At 42.0% G+C, this 19,412-nt stretch overlaps 1 long non-coding RNA gene across 1 annotated transcript; it reads left to right on the top strand.

The window, feature by feature from the left end:
• The first annotated feature begins 12,481 nt into the window (after positions 1–12,481).
• LOC148056221 (uncharacterized) lies at positions 12,482–18,987 on the top strand. The gene is made up of 4 exons (XR_015703761.1): positions 12,482–12,594; positions 14,149–14,320; positions 15,832–16,002; positions 17,942–18,987. It is a non-coding gene; the product is annotated as an uncharacterized LOC148056221 (long non-coding RNA).
• The last annotated feature ends 425 nt before the right edge of the window (positions 18,988–19,412 follow it).

Genomic DNA, 19,412 nt, shown 5'->3' on the forward strand with positions numbered 1-19,412 from the left:
GAATACTCATTTTTTTTGTGTAAGAAAACATGCAGTGCTTTTTTTCTGTAGATGCAGTTAGAAAAAAAAACAACCCACAACTCCCCCTCCCCCCCATGATCCCAGTATATCCTAAAGATTTAAAATAGAGAAGACACATAAACAAGAATTCAAAACATGCTTGTAAAAACCTCATGCATTTTTTTCAGCTGTTCTCATGCTGTTTGAACACGGAAAGCTGGGCATACTCTGGATACAGTTGACGTACCTCCTGCTATAACACTGTTGGAGTTGAGATGAGCTACATAAGCAGACAATTTGGCCCATAATTTTTCTCACAATCAGCAATTTAAAAAATAATCTCTGAAGGCAGTGGGTGTTTGAACACTGTTATCTCTGCTCATGCTGATGTTTTCCCTTACTGCGCCATCCTGAACCAAACCGTGTGCTGTTTGAAGCCTTGGCAATAGTGCAGCCTGGAGATGGAGTGGCCCTCCACCTTGTCAAACCACCCAGATCACACTTCTGCTCAACTAGGATAAGACTAGACTACAATAGGAATAAATCCCTCCCAGACTGTCCTCTCACTTCCCTAAACAACTGACATTTGAAAGAAAATCCATCCAAAGTTGCCTCTACTTCAGGTATGTCACAACAATGCCATGTCCTCCCTTCTTCTATGGGTAAACTGAGGTATGGAGGGGACACCTCTACATACAAAAAAGGATGTATAATAACAATAGAAGTTTCAACCCCAAACCACATATCCTGCTCATCGGAGTAATTTTCTTCTTAAATCCAATCTTATGCTTTAACTGAAAGTCTGCCTGTAAATGAGAAGAGAGCAAAACCTGTGGTTTCAACAAAGTGTTTCTGTTAGAACTGGAAAACCCTGGAGCTTTTGGTACATTATTATGCTCATTTAAAATTTGTTAAAATTAATGGAGAAAAATAAGAAAACAAAAATCATTAAAGGAAGCTTTTTCTTTTAATATGTATAAACTCAAAGCGATTGATGAACTGTTTTTTTTTTCCTACACAACTGTTTTGTTAATGAAGTATTTTGTTGTTTATTTACCTTTACAAATATCCAAGGACAGCTTCACAGCAGGGTTTATGTTATTCCCCAGGAAGCTGAAAGTTTGTGGGTTTAGGGAAATGTTTTTATTTAACATTTATATCAGAATACAGACCTGACTCACATGCAGAATTTTGTCCCACTAAGATATTTCAATATATCAGTAGGATTGATAGCAGAAAAAGTTAAACATAAATGTAATTTTGTTGCAAAATAGTTAAAGGATAGTTTGAAAATGCTACAAATTTTATTTTAAGTTAAAATCCTCCAGATATGTCAATTATTTGCCTCATGGTAGTGATATTTTGGGGCACATTATTCTCTCCCACAGGCTTCAGAGTAAGGCTTATACCTGTCTACTTCAAAGAAATGTTGAAGCAAAATCTGTGATGCTGATTTTTTTATTTATTATTTTGATAGAAATCAAATACTTCTTTGCAAATATTTTGATGGAAAATCCCTAGCAATTTCCCACAATTCAATGAACTCAACTGGATTCCTTAAATGGTCTAAATTCCATGAAAAACAACATCCTGAATCTGTGTCCAGGGGAAATAGGTATAAATGTTTTAGTGGGTTTATTATGTTTGGATCTTCCTTGGTTGTATCCCTGTGCCCCCCCTGATTTCTGCTGTTCCCACAGATGATTGAGCACTATTATAATGTTGAGCGCTCCCCATTTGAGTGTTCTGTTGCTTTCTACATCCGGTAGACAGTAACCTGGAGGGGTGCAGGGAAATGGGAGAAGAGAAAGGATGCCTTCTGAGGAGCATCGTTTCAGACGCATGCCAAACTTTTGTGACCACCCAGCCTTAAAATGGCATTTGTCTCCCATTTCCCCATCCCTGGACTATTGAGAGCAGTCATATTCATTGCTAGCAGGTTGACACTCATCTTTCCAGACTGTATATACTGATATACCTGTGACAAACACAGCAACAGGAGATCTTCAGATGCAGCTGCAGATTCTGGACAATTTGAGATGTTTCCAACAGGCTCCTTTTATTATCTCTACAATCCTACTTCTTTGCTACCAAAAGCCAACCAACCATGAAATAGCTGGTTCAGCCACATGAAATTTAACACATCTCACTCTCTTTTTTTTCTCCTGTGGTTGCATTTCATACTGAGTTTTGATGAGCTTTAGGGATATGTGCCCTTGTATGATCCAAAGTTAATAAAATAACAATGAGATCCCAAAAGTACTAATAGGATAATATATGGTGAGAAAAAGGTTCTGGGGAGAAAAAAGAAGCAAGAGACAATATGAAGAAAAGATGAGGGAAAAAAGGAAAAAAAAAAAAGAAGAAAGAAGAAAAGAGGGACAGGAGCAAAAAGGAAAAAAATTAACACAAAAACAAAAATAAGGGAAAGGATAAAAGGTAAAAGTGCAGATGGAGGAGACAAAATGGAGAAGATGAATGGGTGGGCTGAAGGAAGGCAAAGGAAGGGGAAAGCTGAATAAGGAGTGATGAAAGAACTCCAGAGTGATCAGTTTTGCAGGTGCATCTCAGCAGGTTGTCTCTGATCGGCTCTCTCAGGGACACAGCATGTTACCTGGACTAATTTATAAAGGAAATGAAAAGGAAATGGACTTGTTATAATGAACACCATTAATTCACCTCTTCAGACTTCACTGTTTGAACAGAGAGTATCAAACTACTCAACTGTCATTTGTCTATTCCATTCTTCTCTGTTGCCTGTTGGAAATGACTGGTGAGCACATACGCCCCCGAATGGCTGCACAGCCACTAATTAGCATATATATTGTTTGTCCTGGTACAAATTTATAGCAAACAGCAATATTTTACACTCCAGTAAAGTTAATAAATGAGGCTTTAGGCTATAAAAATTTCATGTTCTTTTGTGCAAAGGTCAATTATAAATAGTTAAGCACATATTCATCCAAAAGCTCTGGGCTTCAGCACTGGAAGACTAAAATATATTTTGGTCAGTCTGTTTGCCAGCTGGACAAATGCCTCTCATACAGCCTCTGAGACACCTCTCTCCCGAAGACCACTCAGTTGTAGAGTGCTTTTGGCTGTGAGATGACTGATGTCCCATTTTAGCTTAGAGGAGGAAGATGCTCTGAAGTGTTGGAGGTACAATAGGATCACACTGGGCCAGGCTAGGGGAGACTTTAATGATTGGAGTTGTCTTCTCTGAGAAGGAGTACTGGGGTTAGAAAATCAGATGCATTTGCTCAACAGCTCCAATGATGCTACAAAGGATAAAAACATAGGAAGAAGTTAAACTAAGGAATATGAAAGCTCTTCTTCATTTTCAGGATAGAAGGAAATCTGGGTTTAAAGAGATCTTTTATTTACATTATGGGAACACGTAGGAGCCACATTGTGCTCAACACTATAAATATATGAAAGAGAGGTGGCCTATGTTTTAAAGGACATCATCTGCATATGAGTGAGGAAAGGAGACATTTGGCAGTTATGCACATTATTACTATTATTATTTCTTTATAATACAGTTGCAACAGTAAGATTATATCCTATTACATGAGGTCACATGTGAACATATAAAGACAGACATCTCTCCTCAAGACTGAGAGCTTATAAGGTAAGGGATCAATGATATATGGATATATCTTCTTTCTAGTGCAGGGGGAGAGGAAAAGCATTGATCTTTCCTGCAACAGCCTTCTTGAGAATGGAGGCATTAAATCATAGAATTTTTTTTGAGGGATCCGGGGGAAGCTGGTCTGTGACAAGGTAATTCAATTGGAGGACATTGGAGATTACAGGATAGACTAGACTGAACATAGGATGCAGGAGGCTAGTTCCTGGAAAGAGACACTGTGAACAAGAGCATCCTAAGACTCAACACTGCAGGAGATTAGGAACGGAGAAGGCTGGAGCCCAGATCATGGAACAAGCAGTGTTAAACAAACTGTCATCCAACATTTGTCATCAGTGTTAACCTGGTAACCAGGCAACTGAGAGATATGTAAGAAGCTCACTGCATCATCCAGAGTGAAGGGATGTGTTGGGAAGGGATGAGAAAGGGCTTAAGAGCTCTGTGATTCATGGGATCAGCAACCTGTCATCAACGGCTGTCGTGTTGGCAACTCAGGGGACACACAAAAACTTCATAGGGTAGATCAGGGGTGAAGCAGGAAAGCATGGAAATGAAGGGAGGAAATCAGCACAGATGGGGGCTGTGCTGAAGATCCTAAGCTTCAATTATTGCCATTACTAGCTACCTCTGAGCAATTCCTGCAGTTATCCCAAATGCAGTTTTTCGCTTTGGTTTTATGCTTTCCCTCTCTCTCTCCAGGGTTGTGCATCCAGTGTGTCTCTGCGGAGCTTCATTCTCAGCTAAGGGTCATATTCAGGGACACATATCATGCCTCCACTGCCCAGAGACCATGTCAGACACCACAAGCTCCAACAAAGAGAAGGAGAGCCACTAGACTACAGTGAACTCCCTCACAGCAGCAGGTGGGGGATGGAGGAATAAAGTTGTTGAATTAGACCATTGATATCCTAAGATTGGCATGTCTGCAGACTGGAGGCAAGAGACCCCCAAGTTGGAGTGAGTTCATACAGAGAATGGTTTTAATTTCCTATACAAGAAGGAGAAGTTTGGCAGGGAACAGAAAGCTGTGTAGAGGAGAGATTAAATACTTGGCACACGGAGAGACACAGAAAGGTTTTGGGACAAAGGAAGGGGTATGGAGAAGGGATAGGAGGAAGGGGAAGATACATCATGCCACTGGAATGGTTGGTAATGCTCTGCATGCATCCAGAAAGGAGAACTCAGCAGTCAAAGCTTGTTTTTCCCACTCACCCTTCTTTTCACTGGATGAACTAGGAAGCTGGCCATGTGAACAGAGGGTGTGCAGAGAGTTACCACTTCTCAGCTCTCTGTGAGGCGGAGCAGTGAGGAGGCACCCTAGATACCACAAACTTCTGTAATGGGCTTAATGGTAAAGTTGACTGAAGCTAAACTATTTCCATCATAACAGCCTGTGAGTTCATTTCCACCCGATCCATTTTTTCTGCTTGACATTAAGGGAGCTCTGCAGCAGCAGGCAGTCCAGCAGAGAGCAATAACAGGATTGGAAAGGAAAAGCAGTCACCCAAGGTCAGCAGAAGCCTTTGGCTGCTAGTGCCAGGGTGGCTCAGCAAAGGTCACCACAAATAGGCAGAGACGTCTGCTTTGCAAAAGGCTGTTTAGCATATAAAAGAGGCCAGGCCTGAGCTGGGCTAGTCAGAGGGGTTTCAGAGATGCATCTGGCACCCAGAAATGGAAGGGGTGCTGATGTCTGCACTTGGTCAGAAGGAGACAAAGTTCAGGAAAGAAGACAATCCAGCTGTGGCTGTCATGTTGGCTTTGCTTCATTTACAGAGCCTGTTAATTACACATGGTTGGTGTTGGGAACAGCTGGCAAGGTTCCTCCTTCTGTCCTGCTTCTGCATGAACTGGTTTGGTTGTGTTCTTCTCAGGATTTCAGTCCCAGGTTCTGGAGGAATTTATTTGATTGTTTGTCTCAAAGGTGACTCAAATCAGACCCAGAAGGTTCTTGTCTTTGTGTGTCCAGGCACCAGTTCTCATTCTGGTTGTAGTTATGTAACTTCCCAATTTTAGATTGAGCTGTGAAACAATTTCACAATCTCAAACCATAAAGGCTGATAAAAGGGGTGGGGGGAGAACATCTCTTCTGCTTGGATATTTTCAGGACCCCTGTATCCTTCAAATTACAGGGACTCCTAGAGACAGATAATTTCAGCTCTCACTGCTCTAAACCTAGATCCTCCATATTGTACATAGATGAGGATTTTTGCCTTTTAAACTTTTGGAATTACTAGAGCCAGAATGGAAAAAGCTTCTGAAGTATAAGAAACAGAACTTTTGTTACTCCCTTGAATTCAAGGGAGATTATATTTGTTAGGCAGTGGTATATTTGTGACTGGAGAGCTCATTTTCAGAAAATGTTTACACAGATGATTTAAGATATAACTCCTGGGATTTTAAAGCATTTAAATAAAGTTTGGTGAAGACTTTGAATACAGCCTGGATCTTATCGTATAAGAGCAAAGGCTTGCATTCACCCACCTGTGAACAAAATCTGGTCTGAAGTGCTGTGCACAAGCAAAAATGACAAGCCTTGTGACAGCACACAACCTTCACAAGGGAAGTTAGCAGAGATCCTGCCAACGTGAAGTTCAAGCAAAGTGAAGAGAAATATGTCTGCAAAAATCCAGGCAAAATGGGTATGGTAATATCTTGCATTAAGAGGAGATTTGGATGAGGGTGGCCACCGGTTGAGAAGAAAACAGCCACAGGAGTGTCCTTTTGTGAGATAAACCCACTTTCAATAGTCCCCAGTTTCAGCTGATGTATCTTTAAACTTACCACTGATGGTGTAGGTCAAACCCCTCTCCTGGTATTTCAGAAATCACCTGGTTTTCAAAATACTGAGTGCTGGACACTGCTGTAGCAAGGGTAGGATAAGAGAGGTATCAGCCCTGCTACCCTGAAGGCAGAAGGAGATGTTAGAGGAGGGCACACCCATAATAGAGCACAGCCAACTCTGCTGCTGTTATTGCCACCTTGGAAGTGGGGCTGCAGGTCTACATAGGGGGATGGAAGGAGCCTAAGGAGTGTGAGAGGGTGTGTCCTGTGATCCACATCATCTCCTGCAGCTCCAGCTGTGGTGATCCGAGTGGTTGATAGATACAGGTTAGTTGTCCACTCTCTCACCTGGATATATTAACCCCTCAGGAGTTCAAAAACTAATATAGATTCAGAAATTTGGAAGCTCAGGCTGGTCTCATCAACACTTTCAACGTTATTATCTCTTCTAGTCAGAAGTAGATTCCAAACACCCTCAGGAATTCACCTTTAATAAACAGTTGTGGGGCGAGGGGGTGGAGAGCATCCAGCAAGGCCCCCTGTTATTATATTTTCCCCTTCAGTGCCGCTCTCACTCAAATATCTCTGAGCCGTAGGGGGCTGCTGGTAGTGATGGGGATCTTATTGCAATTCATTTCTCATCCAAATTAAAATCAGCGCATTCAGTTCACATTGCTGTGCTGACTGAGTGCTTTTGCTGGAGCAGAGTAAGGCGAGTGGTCCTTGGCAGTGACAAAGATGGGAGGTGGACACTGGAGACTCGCTACCTGAGAAGAAAAATGATCATTGAGCCATTGCAGAGTTAAAGCTAGCCCAAATTACCCTCTCCTGTTTCCACTGAAATCAATAGTCAAGCTTGGAAAGCAACAAGATTGCCTTCAGACCACAATTTTGTGAGGATGTGATGTAGCAAGTGTCATCTACATCTGGAGAAGGCTGAGGCAGAAAAAAAATACTAGTCCTATGTCAATATGAAATAGGTACAGCCACCTGAGTGCCACAGCTAGGCTGGGCTCCTGAGATGTTGGTCCAACCACTTTTCTCCTTGCAACAACCATCCTCTGAGATCTGGAGAAGGCTGAGGCAGAAAAAAAATACTAGTCCTATGTCAATATGAAATAGGTACAGCCACCTGAGTGCCACAGCTAGGCTGGGCTCCTGAGATGTTGGTCCAACCACTTTTCTCCTTGCAACAACCATCCTCTGAGATCTGGATCGGCTCCAGATCTCCCCTCAGGCTCTGCTGTCCCCCTCTCCAGCATGCTGTATGAGAAGCAATAACAACATTCAAATGTGTGCTACAGCCACAGGTCCCTTTTAGTATATGACAGGGGCAGCTTAAGGCAGTTTCCTCACTGTAGCAAGATTTGGCATCTTCAGGCAATGGAGGAGATGTGGGGGGAAGCCAAGCTGATAAAGCTCTGATCTGAGTAATTTGAGTGACTTGCAGAATTCATTTGACTAAATAGCTGAAGGGGCTTGGGGAATTATTCTTGGGCTTATTCCCAAATCTTCTATAACCATCAGTAACAGAGGAACATGGCCCCAGCATCTTCAGTGGGAAAGTCAGTAGTGGGGCTCCTCTTCACTGCTGTTCAGAAATCTGAATTACAAATGCTTCCCTTTGAAATCTCCTTTCACTTGAGAGTAGAGGCATGGGCTCCGGGGTTTATTTTATGTTTTGTTATTTTATTCCCAGTCTTTTTTTCTTGTCTTCAAAAGGTGCTTCTCACAATGCAGAGGGAGGATCTATTTCTTAGTTGAAGAGGGAAAAAAGTAAATGTGGAACAATAGTTGACAAAATGAGCCTATAAGGGAAAATCTTCCAGCAGTTTTGCTTTTTATTGCAAGTTATTATATACACCCCCTCCTCTGACATTATTTTATAATCTAAAACACTACCACGCAGTAAAAAATTTTAAATACAAATATATTATTACTTCTTTGCCTGGCTTAATGATGGACACCTTGAGTAAGTTTACCCACAAGGTATAAGCAGCTGGTGTCCCTGTTGCCTTTGACAACTGCTCTTGTCCCCTGCACTCTGTTGCCTCATTTCTATATGCTGCAGCACCTATTTACTTGGCCAAGAGCCGGGAGCCTCCCAGCTGAAGGAGGAATTTGAGCCTATGAAGCTATTTATTGTCATATATATACAACCTCTGACATCAATTTCATTTCTTGTTTTTATTGACCCATTTCATGCTTCTGAAGTCAATTTTCAAAGCCTGTTAGGGGCAGGTGTGCTCCCATGTCCTTGTTAAATGGCCACACTCTTTGGAGATCCCAAAGAGCACAACCGAGCAGCATCACTTTACATCCAGGACTCAGACTCCTGGTGTCAGCTGCTGCACACCTCTTCCCTGGAGCCCTGGAGTGGGACAGCCTTGGAGCCAGGCAGAGAAAAGCTGTGAAATGTAGAGAGGAGGGGGAAGGACTGGAACAGACTCAAGAAAAAGGAATGAAAATAAGAGAATAGCAGGAGAAAGTGATTTGCCATGACAGATCAGGCTGGAAAAAAGTAAAACAGAACAACAGGAGAATAATTTGGTGTTAACATAAAAAGGGCAGTGGGGAGAGATGGAGGTGGAAGAACAAAAGTTTGTGGGAAGAAAGGAGAAAAGAGAGAAGACAAAAAGAAAGAAAATAATTGAAAAATTAGTCTGAGGAAGACAAAGAAAGAAGGAAAAGTATAGTGAAAAGAGTTTGTACTTATTCCTCCAGGAGCTGCTGGGTCCAGTTTGTGCATAAGCATTCTGGGACTGTGTTTTAGAGGCTTTTCTCACTCCATAGATGAGTGTCAACCTTTTGGGCTGTCCCTATTGATGGTGACCTGGTAAGAGGACAACACAACAAGAATGGAATGGTCCCCACCAAAAACGTGCATTTCTTCCATGGGTGAGCTCCTCTTTTCCAGGGCAAGCCTGAGAGAGATTGCTCTGAGTGTGTGTGAGAGTCATCTTAGGCTTTTCTACGTTGTCAATAACACTCCTGCCTCAGGGCAAATACCCTGTGTCCAGCTTTGGTTCTTACCAGCCACCGCCATGTGATTCATCTTCATAAGGCTCAGCCCTGCAAACTGCTGATCCACTTACCCTTGCTCAAGGCAAAGTGCTTCACAGTGTATTCAGAGCTAAACAGATACTTAAAGTACTGCACAGAATTGGGGAAAGCATGCCCAGTACCTCACAGGATCAATCCCTATCAAAGAAATGGCTCAAGTTTTCACGTACTAGTTTGTGGTAGTTATTTTCATCTTACAGACATTGTGGATATCACAAATACAACAAAAATTTAGCTGATGAGGCAGCAGGGATGGAGGGAGAGTCTTTACAAATTTTTAGCTAAATTCTGCCATTAGTACCCTATTAGTGGCACAAAACTCTCTTAGGAAGCTTCTGAGGAAAGTACATCAACCTATTTCATTGGTTTTTTAGCAGAATTGGGTCCACGGATACACCGATTCCTGGACCTTGAGAGCTCTAAGCCAGCTAGGGCTGGACAGAGAGTACAACCTTCTCCTGCTTCCTCACTTGAAGTCACTACTTGCCACCCTCAGAAAGTGCTGAAATATGCTCTCTGTACCTCCTCTGAGCTCCCCACTGTCAGAAGCCTCTTTGGATTTCCAATTTAACTCCTCCAGGGACAGTGTGCCTGGAAGGAAGGAACATAAGCTTACTAAATGAATCTCTTAATCACTGTCATTTCAGTAGTAAAAAACCAGCCAAAACAACGATATATTTTTTGTAGACAAATGGAAGTCCAGAAGTTAATTCTCCCTTCATCTGATCACATCGCTCTTGAGAAATCTTGCTTGTTGAGCTGATTATACTTTTTTTTTTTTTAATAAAGCATATTTCCTTTGATATTTTTCATATTCAGCAAGGTGAAAATGCAGGTCAAAAAATGTTTTATTTCTGAGCAGAGAGAAAAATAATGTGTATACCAGGCTTTGAAGCCTTCTTGACTAAACATACCCACAGAGTGCTCAGGAGGATCCAAGCCCACGACATGTCTTTATAGACCAGATTGTAACATGCTATCAGTCTGGGCTAAGACTGGGAGGGCTTTTGCCTGTCACCAGTAGTGGGTGCAGACTAAAACTGAAGAGCAGTACAGACTCTCATTTCCAGTTCACTACTGATGCAGCCATACTCGTGATGGCATTAGTGTTGCCCCTAGCTCCCAGTTGGTCAAAATTATGGTGCACCCAATATGAAGTATCATAGTTAGATGAACCTGAATGAATTAAGTCTAGTCTACTCTCCATGTTAAACTGTCATAACACATTCAGGGTCCAGGGGGCAGAAGTAACCCATCTTTCTACTCACTGTGGTGCTCACAGGATTTAATTATGTCCATGTTTGGCCTGGTGTTCCTATGCACCCCTTCTGGGTGAACTGCCTGTAGATTTATTGTGGTTCACCTGGGATTGTGGACAAACAACTGGTATTTTCTCCTTGCTATTAATTGTCCTGGGGTAAGTCTCACCATGAGGAAATAGCTCTACCTAGGAGAAAGTGATCTTTGAAGAAAACACTGAAATGAAATAGCAGAAACTAAGCAGCTGCAGTGACATTACCTGCATGCCACGCATAAGAAGGAAAGGTATGGATTGAAAGCTGATCCCTACCTTTCATCCATGCAGTGTGCTTCCTACACCTGGGGAAGGTTATCCCAGATTTGTGAAACTAAAGAAATGCAAAGAAATCCCATCATCCTCTGCTTCCTCCCCCAGCTGGATTAAAATTGTGCATTCAGAAAGCAAGCTGAAATGGATTCTGTTTAATAAATTCTGTTTGAAAGCTGGAAGGAGGTTTGCAGCCAGCAGAGGAGGGAAGCTCTGGAACAGCCTTCAGCAGGAGTGGGTGGCATGCAGCAGCCTGACTAGTTTTATGATGAAGCTTGATCAGTTTATGAGTGGGATTATGTGGTACAGTTGCCTGAGATAGCAGGGGACTGGATGCAATGACCTTTGAGATCTCTTTCCATCACGTGTTCATCAACTGCAATGAAGTCATGGGATATAACAGACATAGTTCAATTTTTTTCGTGGAAGCTACTTTAGCTTACACCAGCTGAGCATCTGCCCTAGTGTGGCCAAAGTCAAGGCAGGCAACCTTTAATCCTTGTAATGTGTGATAACACTTCAGTTCTCTTTGCCCACAGCTGGCTTCCTGATAATACCAATGATGTCTTTATTCTGCACTGTCTATTTCTATTGTAGAGATGTTAGCAATGGCCTATCTGGTGGCCACATTCAAATATGTATTTTTCCCTTTGTCTGGCAATAAAAGATACCCTGAAAGAGCAAGGATGGTGGTGAGAGTGTCAGGTGGGGTCACGAGGCACAGGCATTCCACAAAAGGGAACAAAATAACAATGAGAAAATACCTCAAAACACTTTCTAGAAATAACAGCCTAATTAATACAGCTTTTGTTTGCTCAGTGGCTGTACCTCCTTTTCCTATGCTTGGGAATGACTACTGGGGAATATTAGAGGGAACTTGACTTTGTTTCTAGGCTTTACGCCTAACAACCTGCTTTGATAGAGAAATGTGTATGAAATCAGGGGGACAGATACACAGCATGTGAACTTTGGGTTGTGTCAGAACTAACCAGCGCAACATGAACATGGGATACAGAGTACTAACAATGTACTGCCTCTTTTTTTATATATATATATATCACAGAGGAATAGTGTGCCCCCAATCAAAGTGCTAGCTGGACTACAAACACAGAACAAAAAAGACAACCTGCAGAAGCTTACAATTCAAGTAAGTTATGACACAGAAAAATAATTCCAGGAAAAAATATTTGGCAATAAATCCAAAGAATTAATGATCTCAGTTGTAGGAGGATAACTCACAGAAAGGCAAAATGAGTCTAATAAATTATAAAGAAGCAAAATTAGCCTAATAAACCTTTGGCTAGAAGTTAATCATTGCAGTGCACAGGTAAAATGTAACTTCCCTTTGGGTGACCCCAAGCATGGAGAGTGACTCAGCATGGATGTACCAGTCTGGACATGTCAGAGTTGGGGAAGAAAGTGGGAACCGAGGGTTTGTTTCACTCCTTTATGAAACTCTCACAATGGATTGCTCATCAGATAACAGATGTCTCATTGTGTGCCCAGTCCATTCCTGATAGAAGACAGACACCAGGTTTGTAGAACTATCTATCTGTTAAGCTTTGTAGGACATCCAGCTTTGTGGGGCTTTTTTGCCAGTTTCTGTGGTCAGCCAAAATGGCATCTGTTGTGCTGTTGTTTCTCTAGAGGTCTTCAGAGATCTGCTGTGCATGTACTGCTAGTGTACACTGGCAGTGCTGGACTCATCCCTATGCATTTGAGGATACCAAAAAAAGGCTCTAGTTTTATAACACCATAAAATAAAAAATAACTTTGTCCAAGCTGCACAGGAAAGCAAGTCCAGTTGCACATTTTTTTTTTATTAATTGATCCTATGGGCAACAGCTCAAGGGTACAAAAGTTCATGGTTTCTCTTGCTGCCCCATATTACTGAGAAGCATCTCTACATTTGACATGGGAATGGCATTGACATGTCCCTCTATCTGCCCTGTGAAGGGGTAGGTTAGAATAGGGAACATGTCAGGTCAGGGCTCTGTGGCCTCAAACTATAGCCATGGAGTAGGGAATGATGTCCCCAGACAGATGTCTTGCTCTTGCCAGCATGCACAACAGCATGTTTTCTGTGCATCCCCACTGCTAGCGAGGAAAGACTTGAAGTGCTGTCTAAAACTCCACTTTTAAGAAACCTCAGCAGCTGCCCAAGGACACTAGTTTGCTTAATTGCTGTATCAGTACATTCAAAGATACTCACTATCTCACTATCGGCCCTAGCGAAACATGTATTATCCATTTGTCCTTGAAACCAGCCATCCCCTTGTGAAGTGATTAAAGTAGTCTTGTGCCGGACGAACCGTGCACATCTTTTTTTCTCCTGCTCCCCCAAAAGATATCATCCCCCCTGCCTTCCCCTACTAGTCACGACAAAGCTTCTTCAGTGCAATTTATTATGTTTGCACTCATTTGTTTTCCTTCAGACAGTCTTTGAGACACTGCATCCAATGACCTCTGGCAAAGGAACAGGAATAGTACACACTTTTATCCTGGCACTAGACAGCAGCAGTGACAAATTGGTTTACTTTTCTGCCTGACACTGGGGGTTGTGAGTAGGGAAAGGGGGTTTTATTAGCCTGGACGTACTTACGCATCTGAAATATGCTTTGTAATCTTTCCTCTCTGATGTTATTCAAAATATATATTTGAGCTTGTCTATTACTCTCTGGGAATGCAGAAAGTTTTGCCCGAATAGATGGAACCTTCTGGTGGGAAATAAACTTGTTATCATGATGTGCCAGGATTTTTTTTTTTTTTTAACAGCTAAATATACATTTATACATTTGTGTATGGATGTATTCAGCTATGCTAGGAAAAGGAACAGCAGACACATCCACAACCACACTTTCCAGCACAAAAATATCCAGCCGTTTACCAGTGAAAAGAGATTAGGAAGTGTGCATGGCCACTAACACTTCTCAAAGCCTATGGGAACATTTTGGAAAGAAAGTACTTTTCCCACTTCACTCCTAAACTGAGCAGAAATAGCCTAGCAGATGGGGGACTCTGGGTGATTCTTGAAAGTGCAAAGTGATAACAGCAATGATTTTATTTTCACTATTTCATGTTTTGTTAGCACCCCTCCTGCCCCCCCAGCGCACATACCCCCAAGGGCACATCCACCTTTGGGGGGTGCCCAGCAGAATGGCACAGGAACTAAAGCAATGGAGATAACTTGTGTGGAATTCAAAATACTAACCCCTTTTGCAAGCCTATAAGATCTACTGATGAAAAGCACTCTCTAACAGGTGGGTATTGTTGCCTTTATTATATTCCTCATTGATTTAAAAATCAAGGAAAGGTTATAACACTTGAGGACTTTTCCATAAGAGTGCATAACCATTTCTAAAAGGACATTCATATATTTGACTAGTCATCTTGTACTCTGGCTGTGCTAGTTGCTGTTGTTCTGAGGATGATTCGTGCAACATACTGTTCATCTAAGTTTACTGCACTATCAGAATAGCATTTTCACTGTTCCCATGTTGCTGCTATGTCCTGACCTTAAAGGGATGATCTCAACGCGGCCTCCTCAGACAACTGCATTTGTGTTCCCTCCTCCGCTTTCTTTTTTGTGACTGATGTTATTTTGTGTTATCTTAATTACATGCTTTAAGGATGCCTGCTGCACAAATCATTGATGGAGTTTGATGTTTGTTAATATCACATTGCATTATGAAAATCTGGTACATTAAGACCTCGGTGTCTTTCCAAATTATTCTGAACATATAAAAAACTTAACAAGCAACCCACTTTAACTAATACAGACTAATAGGTTGAGAAGGGAGGGGGTGAGTTTGGGAACACATTTATTTGAGGGGTTGTAAGTAAAATGATTTAAAGAGCCCTTGATCAGGACTTGCTAGTCCAGGTCAGGATTTAGTGTCAAAATTAGGGTTAGTACTAGTGGGGGTAGTAGATAATCACTTTGTGGTCAAATCAAGTCAACCTTCACACACGTATTTAATTTTTCCCCAACCAGCAATTTGACTTTAAATGTGAACACTTAGCTAAATCAGGTGCAGATGGTTGTTTTTATCAAATGAATGCTGTTTTATCACTTTAAAAGCTTTTGTTTTTAGTCAAGTGAAGGAAGTGGGCAGCACTCCCTTGTTTTTGAAAGAAGAGGAGCATATGCTTTTTGATTTGAAATGTAGCACTAATAGCATTATCCAAAGGGGATAGGCTGTGCTATTGTGGGTTGTAGATAATGCATTTATGCTCAAATATCCTTTATTCCCCTCTGATTGAAAGAATTTAATAGCATATTGTATTACCATGCCATGGAGAATATAGTTTATTCTAAGAGTGAATTTTTTGACAGTATCAACTCTGGTTTTGTTTTTTTTTTTTTTTTAATTTTTAGGGAAATTCTTGATGAATTTGCAATGTTCTTATAAGACTGTGTTGAAAAACACCCTTCAACCTACCATGAACAACAAAAAAATAGTGTCGAGGGGAGATCTGGAGATAATGCAGACAAGCACCAGAACCAGTTTCAAAAATAGCTTTACTGACACATCCTTTTTTTGCATTTCTCAATCTCTGCTCTCTTCTCACCAGAAGCTGGTGCTCATGCTACAATGGTGCCAATCTGGGCATGCAGCAAAATGGAGAGAAGCAGGCTTGAGACAAGAAAACTCAGTCCATTTGTGACTTTCTGTAGCAAGCTTCTTTTCCCCAGGGCTGTAAGACAAATGGTTTAATAACCCAGAATGCTGTGCTCTTTGCTTCAGCAAAGTTGACTCTCTGCATTCAGCTTTATTCACAGGTATCTCCAACAACCTCCTGGGAAAATGCTGAACAAACGGAGATCACGGCTTGGAGGCCCAGGGCTGGCCTTGCATTGTTTGCTTTTTATTGTAAGGCTTATCTTGCTGTGTCATATGGTTAAAAACTGGAGCCTTGCCTCCAAGATAGCAGTTGCAAGGTAAGAAAAGCTTGTGCGCATTTGTCTTCGGGTCAGTTTTATAAATGAATGTACTGATGCAGCCCTCAACAAAAATTCAAGGGAGAAACTATGAGCAAAAGAGAGCCAGAACAAGTCCCAGCTTCTTTCCCGTTGTGTGGTTTTCTGGAAATGAAAAATTTGAACACTGCTCTCATGCTCTCTCACCAGAGAACTGGCTGCACTCCAATAATGGTGTGAAGTGCTGGACTGGGTACTTCCACTCTGAGACAGCAAGCATGGCCATAGCTAGTCTAGCTGGAGGTACATTTGGAAAATGAAACCAGGTCTCATACTTAGTGCCCATCTGCCCCAGGATCTTGGGATGTCTTAGTAGTGTCAGAGATAGTAAGCCAAGCCTGTTAGAGATATCAAAATAGAATCAGATGACTAAGGATGAGAAGCTCAACGGAAAGAAGGCACCACAGCCCATGAGGTGTAATGCCCAAGTGGGGTGGCAAAGGAGAGGGAAGAGATTTTTGAAATCAAGCTGAGGTCTGAGTGCTCACTCACTACTTAGTAGCAGGAAACACAAAAAGAACTCCTGTTGTCTCCCAGAAGAATTCAGCTGAGGCCACAGCTTGAACATGAGCTGACTCACTGATGGGCAGCAATTACTTCAGACCTGTTTAGGACAAGACAGGAGGTCCATCCTGCAGCTCCTAGCTCCTCTTGCAGGATCACAGAGCAACAGCGGTTTGGTGTTCATCACAGTGCTTCATTGTGAAGCATAGTAATATCTGTGTCTTCTTCAGCAAAGTGAGGATTACTTTTACCCAGTTTTAGCCATGTAAAAGTTTAGATGTCTAAGCCAGTGATCTAGCCCTCCTCTACAGGCTGTGAAGAGAAAGGGAGGCATCTCCAGAGAATGAGTCACCTCTTCCAATGTACAGTGTCTAAAGTGGGTGGGATGACTCATCCTCCAAAGGTAACAGTCTCTCTTTCTATGGCTTAAATGACTAGTTTCAACTGAAATTCTAACTTTTTGGTGGCAGAAATTAGCCATCTTCACTGTTACCCACATTTGTCTCAAGGTATTTTCAAAATTCAGAGCAAGGTGAGAAGGCTTACTTCTCAGTAGATGGCCCCTTCAAAGGACCATTTTGTGCTTTCTCCTGGGATCTGCTGAAATGATTTGCTCGAGTTTCCTGGAGTCAGAGAAACTAAAGCCTGTTGGAAACATAAAAAGAAGTCACGTGACCCATCCCCAATCCACAGGCAGAAAGCTGCAGTTAACTTTTGTTATCCTTAATGTTTTCTCCTTTCAACAACATCTTCCAACAGTCAGTAAGAAAATTTTGGTTGTCTTCAGTGGGCTTTCATTCAAGCCTGCAGAGAGAGCAACAGAGAAAATTCATTTGCAGAGGCAAATCAACAGAAGAGAAAGGTAATGACACAAGAGAGCTAAAAGATGTAATTGTGAGAGGGAGGAAAGAGGGAAGCAAAGAGAGGTGCTTTAAAGATTGAGCAGTGGAAGAACACAGAGGCAATGCTAGTGGAGAAGAGATCTGGGCACGGGGAGAGGGACAAACTCATACCCTTGAAATACACATCTCCAACACTGCAGCATCACTTCTATTTGAAAATGCCTAACTGCTCTTCAGTTTAATCATTGCTGCACTTTTGGGTATAAGATGAATAATTAAGCCTGGGAGTAGAATACAGCAAGTGTTAATAGGGCAGAAGGTACTGCAAAGTCCTTATAAAAAGCTGTGCTTGCAGCACAAAGTGGCTGCTGTTCTCTGCATCCCCAATCACGAAGTGAGGAGCAGGAAAGTACTAAATTTAATGAAGTGCATCTGTATCCATTCTGCTGAACACTTTTCCCCCTGCGTTTGATACTATTGCTTGCTAAATAATACCCCGTCTCTAGCAAAGGATGAACAATGTAATTCTAAATTGTCCTTCCAAATCAAACCAGGACAGACATCCTGCACAGCCCTTCATTCCATGCCTACACCTGCAGACTCCCACAAGCAGAGTCTTCTCCCTTACGTAAGTTAATGTTTGAAGAAAATATCTTGTGCCTTAAAGAGACAATTCAGTCTGAAGTGGTGATGTTATGGAGTTCATCCTCTTTGATGAGTTCAAGATTGCTTCCTGTTGCTGTCAGAAGACCAAAAATGAAGAAATAAATGCCCACTTCAAACCATGAGAGACAACAATTAAACAATGTCTGAGAAGACGCTGGGCCAGCTACGCTGCTCAGGCACCTTGCAGTGCTGGCTCATGCATATAGCAAGAGAAGGCACAGCAAAGAAAAGCTGTAACTGGAATCAGATGCAGCTATTAATCCATGTACAATGCAAGTTATTGCATTTTGCTGCTCTGTCTACTGTTTCTCGATCTGAAGTGTCTCCATTTCCCTGAGCACACTTCTTCCTCAGACTGGACCATCAGGACAACAAGTAGCTTGAAAGAGAGCAGTTCATATTTGAATTACCCAAAACATATTTAGGGACAGTGTGTGAGGAGTGTTGTTCATTCCTGTGAGAGATCAGACTGAGTGTCACACTAAACAGCAAATGCAAATCTCCTCTTTTAGGTCTTCATTTTCTGCATGCAACCAATTAAACAGAGCTATATAAACTAATCAAATTAGGCTGGGAAGGAAGACAGACAGATTGTTATTTTTAAATACTTGGGAGATGTTTGGGAATGGGAGGTCATACAGGTAAAGAGGAAGGTCAATAAATAGAAAGTAAGAAATTATTTTTAACCATTGCAGCGAAGGTATTTTTAGAGCAATCACCTGAAAGCTCCCTGAACTACATAGAATGATAAGCAGTGCTCAACACTGCAGCAGTAATGGGAGCTCAGTTGCAGCCTAGCTCAGACCCATGTTCCCTTGCTTCTTTCAAGTGAGTTTTCATCATAATGATTTTTTTTCTTTTTCTTTTTCTCCCACCTCCTGTCCTTACTGCTGTCACTGAGGGTACCTCAGAGAGTCTGGCTCTCATATGGACATATGAGGAGGTTTTCAGTTGTTGCTAAGTGAGTATTTTTCCCTCTTTTTGGTTTGTTTTTCATTCTTTTTTTTTTTTGACTGGTCTCCTCCCACCTCTGCACTAAGTGGAAGAGATGAAGAGCCAAGCCTCCACAGGCAAGCATGTGTGAAAAGAAGCCAGAGGCTGACTTCCAAAAGGGCTGGAGGACCTTGGGGGCAGGGGGATACACCTCTGGCTGAAATATCATTGAGGAATGCCACACTTGGGGCAGGGGACAGGGGTGTTGCCAGAGTCCTGTGCAACAAATCTCCGTGCTGGAGGCAGCAGACATAGGCAGGGCTGCCTGAGGAGTCTGTGTGTGTTTGTCTGTGGTGGGAGAGAGGGACATCACTGCATTTTTAATTTCACTTTTGGCCCTTTTTGCACACTATCCCACACAGTTTC

This window comes from Nipponia nippon, unplaced genomic scaffold, assembly GCF_047370975.1.
Source record: "Nipponia nippon isolate SJK-2023a ecotype South Korea unplaced genomic scaffold, ASM4737097v1 scaffold_16, whole genome shotgun sequence".
NCBI lineage: Eukaryota > Metazoa > Chordata > Aves > Pelecaniformes > Threskiornithidae > Nipponia > Nipponia nippon.